Source organism: Pan paniscus, chromosome 2 (genome assembly GCF_029289425.2).
Source record: "Pan paniscus chromosome 2, NHGRI_mPanPan1-v2.0_pri, whole genome shotgun sequence".
Classification (NCBI taxonomy): domain Eukaryota; kingdom Metazoa; phylum Chordata; class Mammalia; order Primates; family Hominidae; genus Pan; species Pan paniscus.
Genome location: NC_085926.1, coordinates 55,263,980 through 55,289,367, shown reverse-complemented (window position 1 = coordinate 55,289,367; position 25,388 = coordinate 55,263,980). Strand labels below are relative to the sequence as shown.

At 41.5% G+C, this 25,388-nt stretch overlaps 1 long non-coding RNA gene across 1 annotated transcript in view; it reads right to left on the bottom strand.

Annotated features, from left to right (window-relative positions):
* Positions 1 to 4,040: 4,040 nt before the first annotated feature.
* LOC130541331 (uncharacterized) overlaps positions 4,041 to 25,388 on the bottom strand; it is a 57,187-nt gene continuing 35,839 nt past the window's right edge. The window contains exons 3-5 of the long non-coding RNA XR_008955374.1: positions 18,545 to 18,671; positions 8,672 to 8,786; positions 4,041 to 5,734 (exon numbers count right to left, since the gene is read on the bottom strand). This is a non-coding gene — a long non-coding RNA (uncharacterized LOC130541331). The remainder of the gene's footprint in view (positions 5,735 to 8,671; positions 8,787 to 18,544; positions 18,672 to 25,388) is intronic.

Genomic DNA, 25,388 nt, shown 5'->3' with positions numbered 1-25,388 from the left:
GTTAGAGAAATGTGATATGAACTTAAGAGAGGTATATGATGAGCACTTCAGGGTTTTCTAAATAGAGACAGATGATGTCTTGTGTGTGTGAAGAGAGAAATGACCCCTCCACAAACTCCCCTCTACCCTGCACGTGATTCTTCTGTAGTAGGCCTGATAACCCAAATCCCTTACCTTTGCCCAATGCATTGCATATTTATTTAAAAGAGAATGTACAATTGCAAATATCAATCCAAGTTAATACTTCCCTCCCAACTAGCCCATGAGTTAGGTGCTTATATTTTCCCCTTCTCACAGATGGGGTAACAGAAGCATGTAGAGGTTAAATAACTTCATTCGTTCATTAGTTACTTACTGATTTCACCACACACTTATTGAACCCTTACTAAGCATAGACAGTGTACCAGGTGGTGGAGAAATGAGAAGAGTGTGACTTAGTCCCCACCTTCAATGCATCTTTGGAATGGTAGAGAAGACAGACTGCTAAAGGAGACCTCACAATAGAAAATGGTAATTAGACTGATGAAACTATGTATAAAAATTCCTGCCTCTGGCATTGCTTTTCCATGTGTTGTTCTGTTTCAGGCCAGGCCGTGTGTTACCTCATTCATCCCAACACCAACCCTATGGGGTATTCATTCTTTCAGCTAATGCCCACTGAGTGTCAGTCCTGGGAAAATAGCGCCCACTGTTGAGAGATTAGATTCCAGTTAAGGAGACAGACATTTATCAAGTATATCACAAAAATACCAAAGAGAGGTACAACTATAGTGAGTGCAACCAAAAAAATGTGACAAAAGCTAGAGGAGTGCACGGTGGGGGGATTTGACTTCATCAGGGAAGCCAGTGGAAGCCTCTCTGCGTATGGAATCATAGGAAGGTCTAGGTGAGATAGGGAAACTATTCCAGCAAGAGAGGGCAGGATGGTGCATGGAGAATTGGAAAGCAAGTCGGGGGAGTACAGTGTGACGTGTGCAAGGAGAGGTCAGTTCCAGAAGGTCCTTTCTTACAAGCCATGTGGGGAGGGATGGAGGGTATCCTCACCACGGTGCTGAGGAGCCACTGAGTGTGTAGCAGCTGACGGGTCATGGCACTGATTGGTATTTATTCTTCTTTTTTCTTTTTTTGAGATGGAGTCTCGCTCTGTCACCAGGCTGGAGTGCAGTGGCGTGATCTCGGCTCACTGCAACCCCCACCTCCTGGGTTCAAGTGATTTCTCATTCTTCAGCCTCCCGAGTAGCTGGGATTACAGGTGCACACCACCACGCCTAGCTAATTTTTGTATTTTTAGTAGAGATGGGATTTCACCATGTTGGCCAGGATGGTCTCGATCTCCTGACCTCATGATCCACCTGCTTCGGCCTCCCAAAGTGCTGGGATTACAGACGTGAGCCACTGCACCCAGCCTTCTTTATTTTTTTTTAAATAAATTTTTTTGTGTATATTTGAGGTTCACAATATAATATGGGATATGTATTGATAGTAAAATGGTTACTACAGTGAAATAAACAAACATATATCATCTCACATGGCTGCTTTTTTTGTGAAAAGAGCAGCTAAAATCTACTTAACAAAAATCCATAATCACTATAATTTTATTAACTATAGTCTTCATGTTGTACATTCAATATCTAGACTCACTGATCCTGTATATCTGCTTCTTTGTATTCTTTGATCTACCTCTCCTCATTTCCTCTCTCCTGCCCCCAACCTCAGTAACCACTGTCTTATTCTCTATACATTTGACTTTTTTCTCTTTTTTTCTTATGATTCCACATATATGTGAGATCATGATGCAATATTTTTCTTTCAGTGCCAACATCTTTCACTTGCCATAATCTCCTCCAGGTCCATCTATGTGTTGCAAACAGCAGAATTTCCTCTTTTTTTTTTTTTTTTTTGATACAGAGTCTCGCTGTCGTCTCCCAAGCTGGAGCGCAGTGGTGCAATCTTGGCTCACTGCAACCTCTGCCTCCAAGGTTCAAGCGATTCTCCTGCCTCAGCCTCTCAAGTAGCTGGGATTACAGGTGCCCACCACTATGCCCAGCTAATTTTTTGTATTCTTTTTTAGTAGATATGGAGTTTCACTGTGTTGGCCAGGGTGGTCTCAAACTCCTGACCTTGTGATCTGCCTGCCTCGGCCTCTCAAAGTGCTGGGATTACAGGCATGAGCCACCATGCCCGGCCTCTCTTGTGTTTTTAATAATAGCCATACTAACGTGTGAGGTGATATCTCATGGTGGTCTTCATTTGCATTTTTCCAATGATTAATGACGTTGAGAGTGTCTTTTCATATACCTGTTGATTGCTTTTATGTCTTCTTTGGAAAAGTATCCGTCAGGACCTTTTCCTATTTTTTAATCAGGTTTATTTTTTCTGCTATTGAGTTGTAAGAGTTCTGTACAAATTTTGGATATTATTAAATATCCAAATGGATTAAATGAATCAATTTGGGATCCATTTGCACCAATCATTAATAACTCCTTATCAGATATGAATTGTGAAAATATTTTTTCCCTAGATGTAGGTTGCCTCTTTACTTTGTTGATTGTTTTCTTTGCTGTGCAGAGCTTTTTAGTTTGATATAGTCCCATTTATTTATTTTTGCTTTGGTAGCCTGGGCTTTTGGTGCAATATCAAAAAAAGTATTGCCAGGGCCAAGGAGCTTTTCCCCTATATTCTCTTCTAAGAGTTTTATGGTTTCAAGTCTTACATTTAGGTCTTTAATCCATTTTGAGTTGGTTTATGTATATGGTGTAATATAAGGGTTTAATTCCATTCCTTTGCAATGGAAATCCAGTTTTTCCAGCAGCATTTATTGAAGAGACTATCATTTCCCCATTGTGTCCTCTTAGTGTCCTGGTCAAAAATTAGTTGGCCATATATGTTTGGATTTATTTCTCTGCTCTCTATTCTGATCCACTGGTCTATATATCTGTTTTTATGATATTATCATGCTGTTTTGCTTTCTGTAGCTTTGTGATATAATTATAAATCAGGAAATGTGATCCTTCCAATTTTGTTCTTCTTCAGTACTTCTTTAGCTGTTTGTTTTTTTATGATTCTATATGGATTTTAAGATTTTTTTCTATTTCTATGAAGAATGCCATTGGAATTTTGATAGGGATTATGTTGAATCTGTATATTGTTTTGGGTACTATGGATATTTAAACAATATTAATTTTTCCAATCCATAAATACAGAATATCTTTCTTTTTATTTGTGTTGTCCTCAACTTTTTAAATCAAGGTTTTATAGTTTTCAGTGCCAAATCTTTCACCTTCTTGGTTAAATCTATTTCCACTTTTTTATGCTATCTTAAATAAGATTTAAAAAAATTTATTCTTAGCATTGCTGTTATTTGTGTATAAAATGCTACTAATTTTTGTATGCCAATTTTGTATCCTGTAACTTTACTGAATTTAGTTATCAGTTCTCACAGTTTTTTTGTAAACTCTTTGGGTTTTCTACATATAGGATTATGCCATCTGCAAATAGAGACCATTTTTCTTCTTCCTTTCTAATTTAGATGCTTTTATTTCTTCCTCCTGTCTGGTTACTCTTGCTAATACTTCTAGTAATATGTTGAATAGAAGTGGCAAGAGTGAGCATCCCTTCCTTGTGCTGGATCTTTGTGGAAAAGATTTCAGTTTTTCCCTGTTGATTATGATGTTAGCTATGGGTTTTTCATAAATGTCTTTTGTTATATTGAGGAACTTTCCTTCTATACCTAATCCATTAAGAGTTTTCAATCAAGAAATGATGGGCATTTCTTAAGATGACTTTGGCTGTGTTGTAGAGAATCCATTAGAATGAGCCCAAAGGTGGAATTTGGGAGACCAGACAGATTTTCAAAAGAGAGGTACTGGAGTGGTGGCTGTGGAGCTGTCCAGAAGGGCAAAGATCCAAGAGATATTTTGGAGGTTACATTGACAGGTTTACATGTGTTGGATATGGGACCAGTTCAAGAGTGACCCATTTTACAGATGGAAAATCAATGGACAGAGAGAGAGGCTGATTAACTCCCAAGGACACAAAACTGGTAAGAGAATCAATCTTTATTAGAGCAGTTGAAGAACTGTTGAGCAAGCACTTTTACTCTCTATTTTGTGAGCATGAAGAAGAGGAAACCAAGAACCTTTGCTGAGGAAAATGGAACAAAATCTAAGAAGGAATAAATGTTCAATCATGGCTTTGCTGAGTGTGTAGAGGAAAGGGAAAGGGTCATTTTGGACAGAGGTAATTGCATATGAGCAAGCAAGAAAAGGAGGCTTTGAGAGGTGACAGAAACTCTATATCTTGATTGTGGTAGTAGTTACAGAAGTTCATGCATTCATTCAAATTCACTAAACTGCACTTAAAGTGGGTCCTTGTTAAAGTGCATATCTTGTGCCCAAATTTTGGTCTCTAATACCTTTGTCCACTTGAAAGAACCACAGTTTTTCAGAGAAATGGCTGATTCCAGGGCTGGAGCAGGAAGTAAAGAAGTGAGTTTTAAAAGGAAAGAAAAAGAAAGAGAAAGAAAGAAAAAGTGGGTATGTCACAAGGAAATAATAGCCAACTTGGAGGGGATCCCACTGGCCAAACTGGGAAAATTTGAGCACTAATATAATTAAAGATAGTAATAAATTATAGGCCATTGAGAAGAACAGGAAATCGTGAGTCCATACTAATAAAAACAATAAACAATTGGGAGAAAGGGGAGAGTCTTATCCACAAGAAGGCTGAATGGAGCTGGTAAATGTGGAAGAAGTGCTAGAAATGAAAATCTTCATTTTACATCTACCATAATAAAGTTTTGTTCAGGCAAGAATCATCAAAGGCTGCTAAATCCAGGGGGATATTTTAATGAGGTGCAGGATATTTGAATGGTCTCAAAGAATCTTCCCATAAATTGCTTATTAACTGCAAGAGAAATAGTAGTAAATACACAGGAAGAAATGGGATAGCACTTTGGGTAATCAACAGCAGCATCACCAGTGGCCATTGTGTGCCCCCCAGATATCATTCTATCATTCTAGTTGTTCAATCCAATTGAAATCCAATTAAAATAGGATAAAAGCTAAAAATATCAAGAGAGAAGTCTCAGAAGAAAGAGGAAAATAAATGGCCAAGGGATTCGTTAAAAAGATGCTCACCCTGATAAGTGATCAGGAAAATGCAATCAAAGCAATGCAGTACTGATTTTTCTCAAACTGATATTTTTTCAATGATCAATGACACTTCATTTGGCAAGAACATGGAGAGAAGTAGGAACTTTCATACTGTTTGCATGATTGTCACTTGATAATATTTTTGGAGAACAATTTAGTGTTATTTTTCCACATTAAATATCCTTACCCTTAGACTGAACAATCTCAGGTCTGGGAATTGATCCCAAAATACATCCCTGATTGTATGCACAAGGGCAGTTATTCCAGTTGATTGTAATAGAAAGCAATTAACAGCAGTATCAGCTATCTATTGCTGCATATCAAACCACTGCAAATGTAGCAGCTTAAAACAACACACACTTAGTATCTTTTTCTGTCGATTGAGCATCTGGGCAGAGCTTAGCTGGGTCCTCTGCTTAATGGTCTCTCACAGCACATGAAGATGTTGGCCAGGGCTGGGGACTCATCTGAGACTCGAATGGGGAAGGATCCACTTCCAAACTCATGGTTATTGGCAGAATTCAGTTACTTGTGGGCTTTTGGCCAGAGACTGCCCTTAGTTCCTTGCCACATGGGCCCTTCTGTAAACCAGCAAGAGAAGAGTCTGTTAGCAAGAGGCAAGTTACAATGTCTTGTACTCTAGTCACAGTAGTGACATCTTATCACTTTTGCTCCATTCTATTGATTAGAAGAAAGTCATGAGGCCAGCCCACTCTCAAGGGCAAGGGATTTCACAGGGGCATGAATACCAGGAGGTAGAGATCATGGGGAGGGGGTCATCTTAGAGCTTGCCCCCATGACAACCCAAATGTCCATTCAGAAGGACAAGGTTAAATAAATTATTATGTTAGCACCACACCATGGGAAACACTTCGGTCATTCATGAAGAATAACGTCAATTTAAGTGTGCACAGACTTGGCAAAATTTTCCAAACCTAATTCTCCCCAAGTCCCACTCCCCAAACCTATTGTTAAGTGAATAAAATAAGCAAAGCTAGTTTGCAGACAATGCACATATTGTGACACCATTTGTGTGGAAACACAATATTTTCCAAATGAAACATGTTTATGTGTACATATATATGCATTTATTACAAAGTAAAAAGCTTGGGAGGAGGTATATCTACTCTATTGATCATGGTTACCACTGGAAGCTGTGGGTTCAGGGTGGACGGAGGCATAATGGTCAACATTCTCATTTTATTCCTCATACTTATTGATTGTTTGGCTTTTGTTTTTTATTTTTTTACAGTGGGAATATATTTATGTATTGTAGATTTTTTTTCTAAAATGAACTAAAACTGGGAAGCTGGGGCTTTCATCCAACAATATTAATTTTTGGAAGTGTAACATGTTATCCCTAAGTGTGTCCTGATTGTGCCTTTTTATTGTGCAGATTTTAACAGTTTGCTCGGTTTTCCATCCCAGCTTTATCTCAGATGTTTCCAACTACACTTGGAACAATGAGACCAATAAGGGCTTTGTTGTCCTAGACCCAAGAGCTGTTCTGGGAGTACCAGATGAGGGCTGGGCTGTAGTGAGCTGGCAGCTGGATCCTATCGAGCACCCTTTTTTCCCAGACACAAAAGAAGAACCACAGTAGCCACCCAGAGTGGAGTCTGGTGCTGCGGGGCACTTCTGGGAGGTCACAGAAAGGGATGTGGGACAAAGAGTCCCTTTTTGTGGTGTGTCTTCTTGTTAGTTCCATGACCGACTTTGTCATCAGAAGATGAGACCAGGCTCCCATGCTCCCATGATGGAGGTGCAGTTCAGGAGCAACCGCTCACTGGTGACCTTGGGTGGGCTGCCTCATCCCTCTGTGCCCCAGTGGCCTCCTCTGTAAAATGGTAATGTCCGTCCTATCACTCTTATGGGTTTGCTGTGAGGATTAAATGTGCTGATACAACTGAAGCACTTGGCTTAGTGCCCAGAACATATTAAGCACTCTCAGGAAGGTGAAGATCTGCTGCCATGCAGATGTTGTCTATTGTTACTAACAAAATTAGCATTTACTAAATCCTTACCGGTTCCTCTCCCCAGCTCTGTGATACCTGCTTTACATGTGTGATCTCATTGAATCCACCCTAACTTCCGGTGTTAATTTTCCCATTTTACAGACAGGAACTCTGAGGCTCAGAGAAAGTCAGTTAGCCTCCCAAGTTCATAAGCTGGGAAGTGGTGGTGCGAAGGTTTGAACTTGGGTCTGTCTGCAAAGCTTCTGCTCTTCACAATCATGCTTTATTGCTTTGTGGGCCTTAATACTCACATTATTTTGCTCTCATGATAATGAGAAAGCTTCAGGCACCAGAGGACTTGGGAACAGAATAGTGTACTTAGGAGAGGACTAGCTGGGATTTGCTGTGTAAAGATATGACAGAAACATGAGGATAAATGGTTGAGTGAAGAGTCAGTGTGGGAAACGGTCCAGAACTTTCTCAAAAACCAGTCCATCAAGGAGATCAAAATTAAACAAAGATAAATTGGATTTGACTTCCACAGTAATTCGCCTGATATGTGTATGTTTGTATACAATCTTTGTACTTAACAGAGACCACTCATTCTTGTCACACACACGGAATTTACAAAAATTGACCAAAACTTCCCTTTTCTATGGTGGCGTACTTACAGGCACTGCCACAGAACTACAAGACTTCAGGGAGAATCATTCAGAAAGAGCTTTCTAGAACGCCTGTTATGGCCCATATGAGCTTCTAGATATGTTATATGGTTTGGCAGTGTCCCCACCCAAATTTCATCTTGAATTGTAGTTCGTATCATTGCCATGTGTTGTGGGAGGGACCCGGTGGGAGGTAATTGAATCATGGGTGTGGTTTCCCCATGCTGTTCACATGATAGTGTGTGAGTCTCATGAGATCTGGTGGTTTTTTAAGTGCCTAGCATGTTTCCCCTGCTGGCACTCATTCTCTCTCCTACAGCCCTGTGAAGAGGTGCCTTCCATCATGACTGCAAGTTTCCTGAGGCCTCCCCAGCCATGCAGAAATTTGAGTCAATTAAACCTCTTTTCTTTATAAATTACTGAGTCTCGGGCATGTCTTTATTAGTAGTGTGAGAATGGACTAATACAATATATTGACACACACACATCCTATTTTGTGGTAATGAAAAGCGGAAATATCTTCTTCATCTTATCTATGAGGCAACTAAGGGTTAGACACTAATCTACCAAAGGCATATCGTTTGCAAATGGTGGCACTGAGAAGGAGACCTCAGGGGCTTCCCGGTTCTGAGGTACAGCAGCATCCTTCTTCCAATGTGCTGTGCCTGCTCAGGGGGTCAGAGGCTCAATAACTCCCTGAGCAGGCACAGCACATTAGGCATAGCACATTGGGCACATTTTAGGAGAAAACATTTCTTGAAGCAAGTTTAACAAATCCATTCTTCTCCTCAAACTTGTTTTCTGAAATAAAGTTTCAGACCAAGAATGTAAGTCTGATAAGAATGCAAGGCAGACAAAGGAAAGTGTCAGCGAGAATGTGCGGGAACTGATACCCTCTTACCTTGCTGATGGAAATATAGAATGTTGCAGCCATTTTGGAAACAGTTTGGCAGTTCCTCAAAATGTTAAACATAGAATTACTGTATGACTCAGCAGTTCCACTCCTAAGTGTCTACCTAAGAGAATTGAAAACATATGCATGAGTATTCACAACAGCATTACTCATAAAAGCCAAAAAGTGGAGACAACCAAAATGTCCATTAACTGATAAATAAGTAAGCAAAAGATGGTATATCCATACAGTGGATAAAAAAGAATGAAGTCTTTATTCATGCCACAAAACAGATGCGTTGTGAGAACATTACGCTAAATGAAGAAAGCCAGTCAACAAAGAAAAGTCAACATACTGTGTAATTTTATGTATATGAAATGTCTAGAATAGACAAATCTATGGATACTGAAAGTAGATTCATGGTAGCCTAGAGTTTAGGGGTGGGGGTGATGGGAGTGACTGCTAATGTGTACTCTTCATAGGGTTTCTCTGTGGGGTAATGAAAATGCTCTAAAATTAGATTATGGTGATGGTTGGACAACTATGAATACACTCAAAACTACTGAATTGTTCACTTTTGTGCAACTTTTACTGCATGTGAATTATATCTTAATAAAAGCTATTTTAAAAAAGAGAATGCAAGCCTGACTTGCCAAGGTACCCTTCTTTTGAAAACTAAATGAACAAACATCTGAAATTTGCTATTTTCTGTATGAAAGTATGCAGAACTGGGGGAGATGACTTCCAGTAAACAAATCAGTAAAGACGAGAGAAAGCAGCAGTTGAGCATGAAAGGTTGAGAGCCTTTAAATGTGCCTTAAAGAAAGAAATAGATTTGGGCATAATAGAAAGGATATTCTAAATGCAAGGAATGGTGTGAGCCAAGCTCTAGAGGGGAAAAGACATGAACAGAAAACATGGGAAAACATTGTTTTCTTCCAACATTGTTTAAATTGAACAAAGAAGACATACTACATTTTAAAACCATGCTAACAAATACTCACAGGTATGAATACCTTTTGGATGATTTTATATTAAGAGTCAAAAAGAAAAATACAAAAAACTTGACAGAAGCTCACTTTATAAGAAATGCTGGTAGGTGACCTGTATTCTGTTAAACAAAATATATTAATAATAGCTTCCAAAAAGAAATTACTAAATTTGGAGCTACTAGTAATATTTTTATCATTTTATTTTATTATTTTTGAGACAGGGTCTTGCTCTGTTGCCCAGGCTGGAGTGCAGTGGTGCAATCACGGCTCACTGCAGCCTCAACCTCCCAGACCCAAGCAATCCCCCCACCTTAGCCTCCTGAGCAGCTGGGACTACAGGTGTGAGCCATCATGCCCAGCCTACTTGAAAAATATCAACCATGAAAACCAATTTAATGCTAGCACATCCACTCTCAGTAATCATCTGATCAAAGAGAAAATATCTTTCTTTGGTTGGGTGTCTCATGCAGGGTTGTCACAAGCCAGCTGCGCTCAGCTTGATAAAATGGCACGTGGCATTTCTTATAGCAACATTTGCCCTCTGAGAAAAGAACCTTCATATGGCAGGTAGCCAGAGTGATGACTGTCTTGAAGCCCTGAGAAGATTCATTCCAAGTCCAGGGCAAACCAGAAGTCCTTTTATTTATAGAAAGATGTATTAAACATCTTTATCAATCTCCCCTCTACAGATATCTCAGCAAGCTTCATAGCCTATTTGTTATCTACTTTTGGTTCTCTGCTCAGAAATTTTATGATTCTCCATGTTAATCAAGTAAAGGCAGCAGTGAGGAACAGAATATCTCAGTCAAATTAAATTCCTACCTCTCTCTAGGACTGGAATAAAGCTCATTAAGTAAAGATGAGTCCTGCTTTTTCAGAAAATGAATCAAGACAGAATACAGATACAGCCAGTAGTTAAGAAATCAGTAAGTAACAAATAATAAATGATGAAAAACCTCTAACATGTAGTCCATGAGGGCTTGTGTAAGCAGAAAAGCACGTGGATGCCACATAGCCCAGGCAAAGGTAGCTCCAAAGGAGTGAGACCACTCAGTAGACCTAGGCTAAGAGCAATGCATATCACCGCTCCCCATCAGTGTTTGTGAGTCGGAGGTTTTGGTTCCTCTCACCAGCAAGAAGAAGAATAATACCAGCTGGTCTGAGGGCAGGTGGCAAAAAGGTGTGCCAGGAAGATGGTTGTGAAATGCGAGAGTTCCCTGACACCCCTCGCAGGATGTGCGACAGGGGTGTGGCTTGTCTGTTCAGACACTGCACCTGTTCACACCCCTTATGGGAGGGGGAGCATGCAGATGGGCAGGTGAAGGAGCTGGGGCAAGTGCTTTGGGGCTCTGGCCCCATGGTAGCATCTAGGAGTGGGCGCCTGTAACTCCCAAAGCCTGTGTAGGCTTGTGCTACGGTGAGCTCTTTTAGCCTTGCCATCCACAGACAGCTTAAGTGTTAACCAGCTCAGTGTCCTCTTGGTACTGAGGTACCAAGCATATAGGAAGAATCAGGTTGCACACGAACTTGAAGGACGAATGCAGGGGTTTTATTGAGTGATGGAGGTAGGGCTCAGCGGGTTGGGTGGGGAGCTGAAAAGCGAATGGAGTGGGGAGATGATCTTCTCCCGGAGTTTGGCTGTCCAGCAGCCAATCTCTCTGACCATTCCCAGCCAAACTCCTCTCAGCATTCAGATGCTCATTCTCTTCTCTCTGCCATGCCGTTCTGCTGTGCTTCTGCTCTTCTGTTCATCTTCATCTGTCTGGAGCCTGGGGTCTGGGGTTTATACGGGTACAGGGTAAGGGAGCCTGGCAGGCCAAATGCAACTTTTGGGTGTGTAAACATGAATGCCTGTTCCCATTAGGGCCGTGAGTTTCCAGGCTTGAGGATGGGGCCTTTGCTGGGGACCCACCCTCTTCTACCCAGTACTTCCTTGTCTCTTGTCTGTATCAGCTGGGTCAATAATTTGGGAAGAGGGAGTAAGATGTAATATCTTGGAGGGCTAGATGACTGATGAGACAGCCTAAGCTCTGCTTAGGGCACTCATAAATGAGAGATCAATCCTCTTGTTCCCTTTCCTCTCAACAAATGAAGTGATGAGAGAAGCATGGGCTCAGGTTCCTAAAAGTTATAATCGGGCCTGACACTCTGCTGCTAGTGTTGCATCTATGACTAATATCACAACTGGTACCAGCACTACCAATAGGGATAAATTCCATTATTGGGGCTCTTTACACATCATTTCTGAACATCCTCACAGGCACTAGATGACTTTGCCTAAAATAAGCCCAATTCACAGCTAAGGAACATGAGGTCCGTGGTCCCCCACCATGGTGGGGCTGGAATTCAAACCCAGCCACAAAAACCCTGGTCCATCTAGGGCACCAGGATTCAAAGACAAAAACACTTTACTGAGTTCATTTATGGGGGAGAAGTGAAGAGGACCGTCAGCTGAGTAAGTCTTGAAGTGGGGGCCGTTGGCTGAGAAATCAGCGAACAAGCAGTTTTGTTTTATTAATTCCATGCTGGAGTTCCATAGCTGGGCCAGTCGGTTTGTAAGTTACCTCTGGAACAGTAGCTGAACTACCCAGAGTGCATGATTGGAAAAGAGGAAATGGGGGAGGCTAGTCCTCCTCAACCTCTCACAGGAGAGAAATATGGTTTTCTCCAGCTCCTACAGACAGGTTCCTGGGGCTATCTGGGGCTGGAGCCTCTAGGCAAGCTGATTTGAAACGCATCCAAGCGGATATCTTGCTTCAAAGAGTCAGGCCCCCCGGGGCAGAGGCTGAACCTGAGTACTGGAAGAGGACCAGGGGGCTGGAATTCAGGCACTGCCCTCCCATCCCCCAGGCCCGGGAGGGTTTGTTTAACCCCTCAGGGGTGCTGTGTGCCTTCCTTGTCGAGGTGGTTTGCGGCTTCGTGAAGCGATATTTATAGAGTGCTCTGTGATTCTTGGGTGAACATTCGTTTTATAAATGAATGATCAAATTTATTAGCAACGAGTAACTAACCCGTCTACATTTATTTTGTTGATAATACAAATTTACAAGGTTTTAATTGCCAGTTTTAAAACCCCCAAAACCCATAAATAAATACACGGGTAATAAAATATCTTCTCACTGTGCCCTTGACTTCTGTAGTTACATGAGGGCTTATGGGAATGTCTGAAGGAGCTTTCAGATGGAATCACATAACTTGTTTGAAAGGACTCAGGGCGGGAAACAGTCTAATTCAAACCTGGCTGGTGGTAATTTCATGTATGTTAACCAAAATGCTACTACTGATCATGATTATTAATAATTTGCTTTATAATGCTTGTTCATGTTAATAATCTCCTTTTATTCTATTATCTCATTTACTGCTCTATGACTTTGCTACTTGGAGTGCAGTCTCCAGATCAGCCACATCGGTATGGCCTGGTAGCTTATTAGAATTCTGAGCTCTCAGGCCCCACCTCAGACCTACTGAGCCTGAACCTGCAGCATCATAAGATCCCCAGGTGATTTGTGTGCACATTGTAGTTTGTGATTTGCTGCATTATGAGGTGTTTTATTCTCTCCCATTCCACAGCCAAAACAACTGAGCTCCAGAGAGGTTCGATACATCACCCATAGTCCCACGCCAAGCTGAATTTGAATCTGGTCTCTTGTAGTCAGAGCTCTCAACAGTAAGCCAGATGCTGCAGGTGTCCACCACTAGTCCAGAAGCATGGACTTGTGAGGACAGTGATGACAGTCTTGGGCCTCTAAGGTAGTGACTTCACTGGGCTGGGGTCCATTGGTTGTATACTCAGCTGTTTGTACCTACATCCTTCAGATCCAGCGGGGGGAGGCTCAACCTCTGCACGATGCACCTCAGAGAAGCCAAGGGACAGCTTGAGGTTGGGATCCAGTGTGGTCTCACATAGCATTTTCTTTCAAGGGTAGAAATGACGGCCTATTTATTGCTTAAGGAAAACATAAGCTGTTTTGAAACAGTAATCTGCATCCCAGAAAGTCAGAGAATGTCTGAGGTCAAAGTAAAGTGGTAAACTGAGTATATTCATTAAGAGCAATGAGAGTTTACTATGTGTCAGTCACTGCTCAGAATGCCAAGAATAGAGTAGGGGTACAAAACTAAGTCCTTGACCATAAAGAAGAAGAAAGTTAACAAGTAAGATGATTTGAGCCATCCCTGTGTCTGTCCACCAGAATCTAAAGGAAGTCAAGTCAGATCTTTATCTTCAATATTGATATGATTGATGCAAATGTGAACTGGAACAGGACCCATGCAAATCACCCAAACTCCCTGAGTTCCCTATTTCTCTCTGTTATGGCAGCCTTAACTTAATCTGTTCTCACCCTGAATGCACCTATTTTATCCAAGACAGGAGGTCTTCATCTGTCTGACTGAGCACTTTTTATATCAGTCACGGTGAGTTTCTAAGTATGAAGAGAAAGAAAGGCTATTGGGATACATGGAGCGCAGCTATTGGGCATCTCTCCTACGAGACACTCTTCTAGTGTTGTACTCAGCAACTCCGAACTCAGTTTGCCTACCTGTCAAGTGGGTGGGTAAATAATATCCTCTTTATTGCTGTAAAGCTGTGTGTGACTTTGGTGACTAGAAAATATGCAGATGTTTTAAGAACTAAAGTGGTCTGTATTTGTACACAGACCTCTCCTTTTTCTGAATCCAATGGTGCAACTGTTTTAAAACCACCTTCTCCTTCTGTACTTTGTTGAAATCATTCAGAGTGCCTTCTGAGACCAGGGCCTTCTAAATTTATGACTTGTCATCTAGAACTTTCCCCTAAGGACAAAGTTCCTCTGCAAAGGATGCTCTCCATTGAGCACCATTTTCCAAGAGTTGCATGGGGGCTGGGAGAAGAGAGACTGACTCTTCCAATGGAACCACAAACAATGGGATTTGCATGAGCCAAACCTCATCCAGGGCTCTGAAAACTACCCCTGGAGGCTCTCTGAGGTGGGGGACTAGACAGACAAAGATCCTATACAATTGCCCTTTGTTTCTAATTTTATTATAAATTATTTTAGGATTATTGAATGAATAGGAATTTAAGGATATGGTTTCATCTTTCTGGGTGTTCCCTTATTAGATTCCTGCAGCTTAAACCAACCCAGGCCACCCAATAAACAAGACTTGGATGCCTGGGTAAACTAATTGGCTCTGTCCTTTCATGGATTCAAAGTGTAATTATGTAGCAGTCACTGATCTCAGTTGCGGGATTAAAAAATGGGTAAATCCCATGGGATCCCTGCCCTCAAGGTGTCTTAGACACCTTAGACAGTGGCAAATATAAAACTCAGACATTAAAAATGGGTAGTGTCTCATGGTCTAAACATGGATATTTGGTCTACTACCCTTGTGTATAAGGGGTTCATTATGAATATTTGTGGATTTCCTGGAAAGGGAGTTTTTGGGGCAGATGCCACAAAAGGTGTCTATGAATATCATTTAGAATTCCTCACCAGACAGAATAAAGGGAATTTGTTTTCTATCATCTTTTTTCCCTTCTAGTACTGAATGACAAGACAAACATTGTCTCTAACCCAAATAGAGCTTATAATACCTTAGTTAAGAGAAGTTATATAGAAACAAAACATAATATAATATTGTGAAATGTGGTAACTACTTAGAAATGACCAAGGTACTGTTTTCATGGATGTTTCCTTTTCTACTAAAAGTAGCAACTTCTACATGTATAAAACTTTCGATTAAGTCCAAGTCTTCAGGGAAAGAATAAGGTCAGAGAATAAGGGCATTGGGTTGATAGAGAAGAAAGTGGTTGAGGGAGTGTATTAATCCATTCTCATGCTGCCGATAAAGACATACCTGAGACTGGGTAATTTATAAAGGAAGGAGGTTTAATGGACTCATAGTTGCACATGGTTGGGGAGGCCTCACGAGCATGGCAGAAGGCGAAGGAAGAACAAAGGCACATTTTACATGTCAGCAGATGAGTGAGCATGTGCAGAGGAACTCTCCTTTATAAAACCATCAGATCTTGTGACACTTACTGACTATCATGAGAACAGCATGGGAAAACCTGCTCCCATGATTCAGTTACCTCCCACCAGGTCCCTCCCATGACACATGGGGATTATGGGAGCCACAATTCAAGATGAGATTTGGGTAGGGACACAGCCAAACCATATCAGAGAGTGATCTAGGAAGCCCTCTCAGAGGATGTGGTACTTTGTTTGTAACTTGAAGAATGAGAACTTAGCCAATGGGGTGGGGGTTGTCATAGGCAGCAGACTTACCAGCAGACAACAACACATGTGTGACCCCCTAAGTGGGTCAAAAGCTGGGTGCTTTCCAAGAACAGCAAGAAGGTCAATGCAGCTGCAACTGCACTGCAGTAATGGACAGGAGAGTGAGCTGAGATGATGTTGGAAAGGACAGGAAGCACTAGATCAGGCAGGTTATGCAGTTCAGCAGTGAGCCATTGACATGCTCTGCCTTAGTAATGCCCTCTGGCAGCTGTATGGGAAACAGACTGAGGGGGGTTGCCATGGAAGCCAGAGAGCACTTGCACTTAAAAAGCTATGGAAATACTTGCAACCAAAGATGGCCTAGGTTACAATGGTAGAGATGAAGAGAAGCAATTCAAATTTTATTTGGGGTATTAGAGTTCATAGGATTTGTTGATTGATTAGATGTTGGAGGATTAGTTAAGGATGCTTTCAGATTTTTAGTTTGAAGTCTTGGGTGGATATGTGGATCAGTTAACAAAGATTAGCTAAGATGGTAGGAGGAACTGGTTTGCGGGAGACGCCAAGTGCTAGCAGAGAGACCCCCATCCTGAAGGCATGACTGTGCAGAGATGCAGGAAAGCTGCCCCAGCCAAGATGTAACTGTTATTCTGTTTTGGCTCATCAGAAAAGAAAAAAGTGTCTTGAGTGATTATTGCTGCTTGCCCTGAGCACAAATTTAATGATGAATTTGTTGGGTACTTGCCATCCATGCCCTATCAGATATAGGACAATGACCAGATATAGGACTTGGAACATTAGTAAATCTTGTTTAAAGCCCTTCTCTTGCCAGGCACTATTCTAGACACTGTCAGGGAATGTGTAATGACTAGCTGACAAGAGCCCATTGCAATGTTTTCCTTCAGGTTTTAATGCAAGCATCATCAAGGAAGCTAAAAAGCATTTTGTTTCTTTTAGAGTGGTAAGTATGCACTATAAGTAGATGGTACAGATGGTACAGATGTCTACGGTGGGGGGAAGACTCAGACCGACCCTGGAGTCTGGAGTTTTATATACATAACAACTCTCAGTAGAATGGGATGGCCATAAAAATTTGCAACTGCAGGATAAATATTCTATCCACAAATCTTTTTCATTATTTCAATACTTGACTAAAAGGAGATTTGAATTTTGCACTTTGAAGCTTTCAGCTGTGGACTGCTAAGGGTGATACTCTTGATGGGAATAGTACTTCGATTCCAGAGCTCGTTTCAAATAGCACTGGGTCCAAGGCCAAGTGCCTTGTGTCATTGGCCGGTCAAACCATACTGAGTATGCCCATTACAAACATATCTTTATTGCATTTTATCTCTTTAAAACAGCAACATTTTTTGGCAGCTGGAGCTGCTTCTCTGGAACCAGTTAGTAGCTATAAAGGAGGCTCAGGTTTCTGGCAGTCAATCAGAACACAGGTGGAGCCGACCCATGCACCCCAACAGCCTCTTGGCCTAGGCTAAATGGGGATTTAGTAGACCTCCTTGGGAATGGGGTCGGGGGACTCATGTTTCCAGTGGAAAGAAAGTAAATCCAGAATCCAGGAAGGGACAGGCAGCTTACAATAATAGTCTCTTACCTCTGTACTGTGCTATACATTTCACATTATATATATTGTTATATCACACAATAATATATATTTCACAGGATATATACGTTGTTATTCTTTTTCCTCACCACCTTACCCCTCAAAAAAGTCCTGTGAGGTATATATTGTTATCTTCATTTTATAGATTTGGAAACCAAGGTTTACAAAGAGAAGATGCTTTGACCGAAGCCACAGACTAATAAATGGGACTTAAGTGAAGATCTGACTTCAAGTCTAACCTTCAAAGGCAAGCTTCAAAGGAAGTAAAAAGGAACTAAAATGTATTGTATTTTACTTTGTGCCAGGCACAGTACAGTGCTGAGGCAGAAAGAAGAATCAAATACTGTTTGCAACTTCATTTGTCATATCTGTTACTACTCAAGAGAAGCCATGAGGTCTAAAACAAATAGCATAAACTAATGTAACAGGGATTGAATTGATACTAGAATTTACATGTGCCCTTGGTCATATTTAGTGAAAATGTGAGAATGATTTAGAGCAGGGGTCAGCACACTATGGCCCATGGGCCAAATCTGGCCTGCTGCCCTTTTTTTGTAAATCACAACCTATTGGAGCACAGCCATGCCCATTCATTTACACACTGCCTGTGGCTGCTTTTGTGCCAGGATGACAGGGTTGGCTCGTTGAGACAGAGACTGTAAGGCTTGTGAAGCCTAAAATATTTACTTATCTGGACCTTTACAGAAAAATGTGCTTACCCTTGATTTAGAAATGTTTTCTCATCTTGAATTGAATCATGGACTCATCCTTCCTTTTTAAATAGGAATTATAGTGAAGGGTAGATTGCAAACTAACTAAGAATATAAATTTAGTACTTAAAGTGCTTGGATGAGATCTCTGTAATGCCCTCTGAATGTGAAGTTAGGATTGTCTGGGACACGGCAGAAATGTTTGAGGACAACTGAAGGGAAAAGTTATCCATGAAGTATCTGTTAGTGCTGCCTGCCTTGGATGGAAAAATAGAGCAAAGGGTGTACAGTTCAGGGCTGGTTAACTGTATAGAAACAATCCCTGTATCTTGGTGTCTTACCTTTCTTGCTTGTGTCACAGTCCAATGTAGAGTGAGCTCCATGCAGTCATTCAGGGACCCAGGCACCTTCATGGTGTGGCTCTACCATCTCCCAGGGCCTCAGAGACCTTCACTGGATCCTTTGCATCTAGCAGATGAGAGGGGAGCATGCATGAGGAACAGATCAGGAGATTTTAGGGGCCATTCCTGGAAGTAACACACATCCCTTCTGCCAACATTCTGTGAGGAATAACTAGTCACGTGTCCTCACTTACATGTGAGGGGGCTGGGGAAATGCAGTTTAGAAGTAGGCCAATGATGAAAGAAACATGAATACTGGTGAAGAATAAGCTAGATTCAGCCTCAATGGTCTGTGGATCTAACCAGATAAAGTGTCTTAGGTTCACATGCTGCTTGGCTAGGGAGTCTCCCCACTCCCTCTTGCCCTCCTCTCTATCTCCTTTGCTATCTTGCTTCCTCTCTTATTTCTCCCTCACTCCCTCTTTTCCTCCCTCCCTTTCTTATCAATTTATAATCAATCTGTATAGCCTGGTCCTTGGTCATAACAACTACAAAAACTGTTAAAAACTAGTCCCTATTCTGTGTTATCTATGTTTCCAATCCCGCCTAAATTGATAGAGGAAAAAATTAGAAAAAAAATAAATGCAAGAATCCTACCTCTAACACAGCAAAATGATGGAAGGGGTAGCATGGGCACCATGCTCTGGAGCAGGATGGATGGGGAACATTTGGCTTATGTATGTATGAGTTTAAAGTGGTATTTAATTAAAAAGTTGCAAGCTCATGAAACAAATGATTTTGTTTGGCCCTTCCTTGTACAATCCCAGTTTCTAAGAAACAATAACTTGTAATTTATGGGTTCCCTTTTCACAGAAGTATGGAAGTTATATGTAGCTCATGTTTGAATGAGAAAAAAAAATCCCTGATGGTAACTCATTATCTGTCTGGCTAACAAAGGACAAAGTACAAATCCTGGAACATCTTTCTTTGCCATTTCATATTTATGACACATCCTGTTGGTAAAACGTTATTCTCAAGGCAAGCTCTGGAGTTTATTATTTTTTGCCTTCTCATTCTTCATCATTGCATCATTAAAACAAAAATCCTGGGCCAGATGGAAGCTTTCCTCCTTTGGGGTCACGGGTGGAAAAAAGACTGTGTGAAACCATGGATGGCCTGCAACCACTTTGAAGAGGAAGATGATCATGTCTCTTCACAATTCTCAGGCTTGGCATGGCCTTATCGAAGTTTATTCTGAGGTATGTTCTGGTTGGGGGTGTAGATTGTTATACAGGCATTCTGAGCTCCTCTGAGAGTGACTTCTTACTCTTTTCATGGGCACTTGACCCTCTGGAATTATTTTTAGCTACATTGGTTGGCATGTATCGTTCGTCATCTCCCTCAACGGGCCTGCAAACTCAGTGAGTGGAGGAGACTCTTTTTTTGGCTTATTCCTTGCTATCTCCCAAGTGCCTAAAGCAGGGCTTGGCACATAATAGGCACTCTAAATATTTTGGGAAAGGGAGAATGAATGAGTGAGTGAATGAGTGCATAGTGGTAGCAAATAGATGGCAGGCACCTCTTATCTCCCCAACCCAATGTCCAGAGGAGATGAGAAATCGAGCCTGAGACTTTCTGCCTCCCCTTACCTGAAAGCAGCCACTTCCCATTGATTGGGGTCCATGGATTTGTCATCATCAGTCACTCTGGAAAATTTTCACGAGAATATAAGTGATAAAATGGTGTTCCATTGAGTGAAACAGTGATGAGAAGCATCATTATATGTCTTGTCTATCCATGAAGGAGAAGGTACAGTGATTATCTGTTTGGAGGCCTTAATTCATATAATCCAACTGTAGTCTAAGGACACTGGACTAGAGAAGTGCTATGGAGAAGGACATACTTTCAGAAAAATATTTCTTCTTCTAGATTTCAATTATGAAATTTTCTTCTTAATAGGAACCAAATCAATGAGATGGCAAAGAATGAACATTTCACTTCCAACCTGCCTGCCTCTAAGGATGTTAATTCACTCTAGCCCTGATGGGGTCCCTGGGAAGAACTCAGACATGGAATCAAAATCTGTTTTTGTTCCCATGAATGGGTGAGGCTCTGCTTGGCCTCCAGGTGTCCAGTCCTAGAGACAATGGGACATAAGTTACCAGCCGCTGTCGCTGTCAGGAGGCCTCCTGATTAGTATCTCAGCCTTGACACCTACCCACTGTAGGATCTTGGGGAGGATACTTAACCTCTGAGGCTGATTTACTCATCTAGAAAATGAGGTTACTGATAGCATGCACCTTTTAGTATTGCTAGGAGGATTAGAAAAAACAGTGCTCTGTAAAGGGTTTAAACACAATGTGAGGCACATAGGAGGAGCTTTGCTCGTGTTGTATACTATTGCCAAATGTATTATTTTTCCAGCTCCCTGCGGGAATCCTGAGGATGGTTGAATATTTTATGGAATGGTAAAGAAGATTAGGGTATCACATCACAGGTTGAGCTAGATAAACTAGAGTATCTTCAATTCATGAAGTCCATGTCTTCTACTTCTCTTTAATTTTTTGTCCCACTTTCGAAAGGGCTTACTAAAAACTAAGCAATTAAAAAAATTCCTTTTCCAAGTCTCCACAGTCATGCCTGTGGTATAATAAAAAATAAATAAATATTTGGTTTTTGTCCCAGGTTTTTCGCACACAGTTCCTAAAACCCTTGGAATCTCCAGAGTGATGAGTGTCTTTTGTATACTAATAAGACGACTGGTGTCTGGAGGCTCCAAAATAGCTTCAGGATGGAAACTAGTTGCCAGAAAGACCACACCACATGATTGTGATTAGAGGACTGGAAGTTTCAGCCCCACCCTTCTACCTCCTGAGAGGGGAGATGGGCAGGAGATTCAGTCCATCACCAATGGCCAGTGATTTAGTCCACCAGCTCCACGTAATGAAATCTCCATAAAAACCCTTAAATGGTGGGGTTCAGATTGCTTCTGAGTTGGCGCACACATCTGTTGTAGGACTTTCTCCTTAGGGTCCTTGTCACACGACCAGGAAAGATTAGGTGCACAGATGCTTTGAAGGGTGAGAAAAATGGAGCGTATTGGGCGAAAAGGGAAAAAAGGGTGGGGAGGAACAGAAACTCTCAGCAAAGAGAGTCCTGCTGGCCAGTTTCCTGCCTCACAGATTAAATTCCAGGTTCACCCAGGAACAAAAGAGGCCAGGCTCCTCCCCCTGCAAACAGCATGACTTCCAGAGGCTCCACCCCAGTGCACACTCCTCCCAGTGTGCAGGCCAGTTGGAGATTTCCCGGTGATCCCTTTATACTTGGCTGTCTCACACTGGGGGTCTGGGAGGCTGTCTCACACTGGGGGTCTGGGAGGAGGTGTGCCCTGAGACAGCATGAACACTCTGCATACCCCCACTCCCTGCCCTGTGTATCTCTTGCATTTGGCGTTCCTGAGTTGCATCCTTTACAATAAACAAGTGAATGTCAGTAAATGAGTTCTGTACACCATTCCAGTAAATTATCAAGCCTGTGGAGGGGGGTCATGGGAACCCTTGACTTATAGCTGGTTGGTCAGAAGCATGGGCGTCCTGAGACTTGCAACGTATATTTGAAGTGGAAGGTAGCCTTCCGGGACTGAGCCCTTAACCTGTGGGGTCCATGCTAATTGCACATAGTGTCAAAATTGAATTGAATTGTTAAATACCCAGTTCGTGTCTGCAAAGAATTGAGGAATTGGTGTCAGGGGAAGAAAGCACCTCTCATTTGGTGTCAGTGGTGTGAGTAAAAACATCTCAACACTGAATACACCCAATGGCATTGCCATAAATCTCAGTGATTAGAGAGTCATCATGCTCTAAAGGGGACTACAGATCTAATGCATGTCACCTGAAGCTCCCACTGCCAAAGCACAGAGCAGACATCACTAATCAATCAGGGTGCTCTTTCTGCCAAGCCCAGGCTCAGTCATGCATTCGCGTGCATTGCTCAGAACTGTCTCTCAGTTGATGAGATCATGACACCTATTTCCTTCCTAATTTAAAGAGGCCATGAGAAACACAGCCTCTGGTTCTGGTTGAACCACTAACCAGCTGTATGGCATTTAACTTCGCTGTTTTATATTATAAAGCTTATATTTTATTAAAGCTCCAATAAACATTTCTCCATCCTCCTCACGAGCCTATTGAGAGATTGGCAGGAGAGGAAAGTTGAAGTTTGATAACAACTTAACTCTCATGGAAGTGCCCTTTAATTTCCAGAGAGAATTGGCTCAAAATTCCACTTTGGGACTGGTGGTACATCTGTTCTTCAGAGCCCCCAAAACTTCCATGCCTTCCTGAGGGGTCTGTTGTTCTCTTACTCACATTCGTCTCAAAACTTCTGCTTTGGTTAATGTTGTCTCACAGACACTGTCCTCTGTTGGATATACTAACCTGGCTAAGGGGCCTTCCTAGCCCTCTTTCTAGATTTCTACCCTCCCTCTTCAGCACACACCTCCTCCACAGGGCCTTCGTGAATTAGTTAAGTTTGGGCAGATGGAAGGAGGTTTGCATAGTGGCCATCTCTGTTCTACAAATCTATTTCGTTATTTTCCCATTTAGCACTCCTCCTCTCCTTCTCTCCTCTCTTCTTTTTATCCTTCCTTCTTTACTTCCTCCTCTTTCTTTTAAAAACTCACTGTGCCATCTCTTAAAGTTCTCTGGCTCCTTTCCATATTTTTAGTGCCCTTCTCCCCACCTCTTTCTTGGGCACAACAAAACTCAGATTCTTCCTATCTGAAATTCAATCCTACTTTGGATTTGCTTTCTTTTTCCAGATGCTGACCTGGGCCCTGTCTTTTCATACACAAGTGGGACATTGTGGTGACTAAATAGTGATAGCTCCTTCTCTAAAAAGAACTTTGGTAACAGTCCTTAAAATTATGCATACATGTGCTTGCATGTGTCCACATGTTGTCTCCTGATATCCGTTCTTTCATTCTGCCTCATTAATAAGAACGCTGATTTTTATCTGGCACATCACCACCTGGTTAATAAAATTGCTTCTGCTAACCTACCTTGTAACTTGATGCAGCCAAGTGACTAAATTGAGATTTAGACAGAATTGTGTGGGATTTATGGGAAGTTGCCTGAAAAGGGAGAGAAGATCCCCTTCTATTCCTTCATTCTGCTGTCTGGAATGCCAGTGAGATAGCTGGAACCCCAGCAGCCATCTTCTACCATGAACACAAGTGCCTACCCTAGTGAACAGAGTGTGTGATGATTATGTCAAGCAGTCTAGACTCTCACTTCCCACTTCTTATCTTTTTGAAATAAAATTTTTTTCTTGTTTAAGCTTCATTTTTTTCCTCAGGCTTAACTATTATAGCAGAGCACAATTCATTATTTTTGAAGCTTGCGTTCTCATGCCTTTCTCTAATTTTACTTTAAGAAACCTATGACATGTACCCCCTTTTTGTTTCTAATGTTGAATGGGGGAAGATGGGTTGAATATGAGCTCTTTGCTCTCAAATGATAGAAAAGAGGTTCTCCAGTGTAATGCAGAAACATGAGTGCTGAAGAGAATCTTCATAAAGCCATAAATGTTCTGATGGCTTTCAGAAGACAGTAGCAGGCAGGACATTCTAATGTTAATGTCAACCTTATAAAAAACACAAATGGATATGGTGTTGAGGAAGGCAATGAACCCCATTATTTCTGTGATGGGCTTCCGGGGAAGCCAAGACAGTTTTGTGGTTCAAATGACAGATGTCATCCAAAAATTGAGGACTTCACATCAATTGAAGTGCACATTTAAGAATAACCAAAACATGGCCAGGCACGGTGGCTCACGTCTGTAATCCCACACTTTGGGAGGTGGAGGCGAGTGGATCACCTGAAGTCAGGGGTTTGAGACCAGCCGGACCAGCATGGTGAAACCCTGTCTCTACTAAAAATACAAAATTAGCCGAGTGCGGTGGTGCAAGCCTGTAATCCCAGCTACTCGGGAGTCTGAGGCAGGACAATCGCTTGAACTCGGGAGGCCGAGGTTGCAGTGAGCTGAGATGCACCATCGCATTCCAGCCTGGGCAACAAGAGCAAAACTCCGTCTCAAAAAAAAAAAAAGAAAAAGAAAAACCGAAACATAAAACAGATGTCAACATCAAAATACTGAGTGTCTATTCTCAAAGTTAAAGTCAAACATTAAAATAAGTTGAACTAAAGCATGCACTCTTTTCTTTTTCAAATATTTTATGGCTTTGTCAAATGGGAAGACATTAGGAACTCTACGAAGTTACCAGTGTTGTGGTAAAGTTGCCACCACCTAGAACTACACAGGAGTTTCCTGTTGGCTCTTTCATCCCAGCTGGGGAAACACTGAAGTGAATGATTCACAAAAGCTGTAGTTAATTAGTTAATTGATTTTTGTATTTATCTTTGGAAGATGAGGACTCAGATGACTTCTGGAATTGCTACATCTAGAAATGAAATTTTGTCTGAGACTCATTGTGTGTTTATATGGAAAATCATGTTGCTCTTATTTTAAACACAATTACTAATGATAATATATTTATCATAATGGGAAATGCCCACTTCAATCTGATAAATGCAAATTCTACCCTCATTTTCTAGCACCACTCAAATGCCAAGTCCACCTGTGCCCTTCACCACACGCGATTTCTACACCTCTCAGAAAATAACTTTTTTTCTAATTAAAATAACCATGCGTGTGCATTTAAAAACTTTAAAACAGTAAAAAGAAGGGTGAAGAAGAAAGTAGAAATTACCCCAAATCCTATTAAATGCAGATAACATTGTTTACCCCTGGCCACCATTTTCCCCAGACACATGTCACAAGGTAG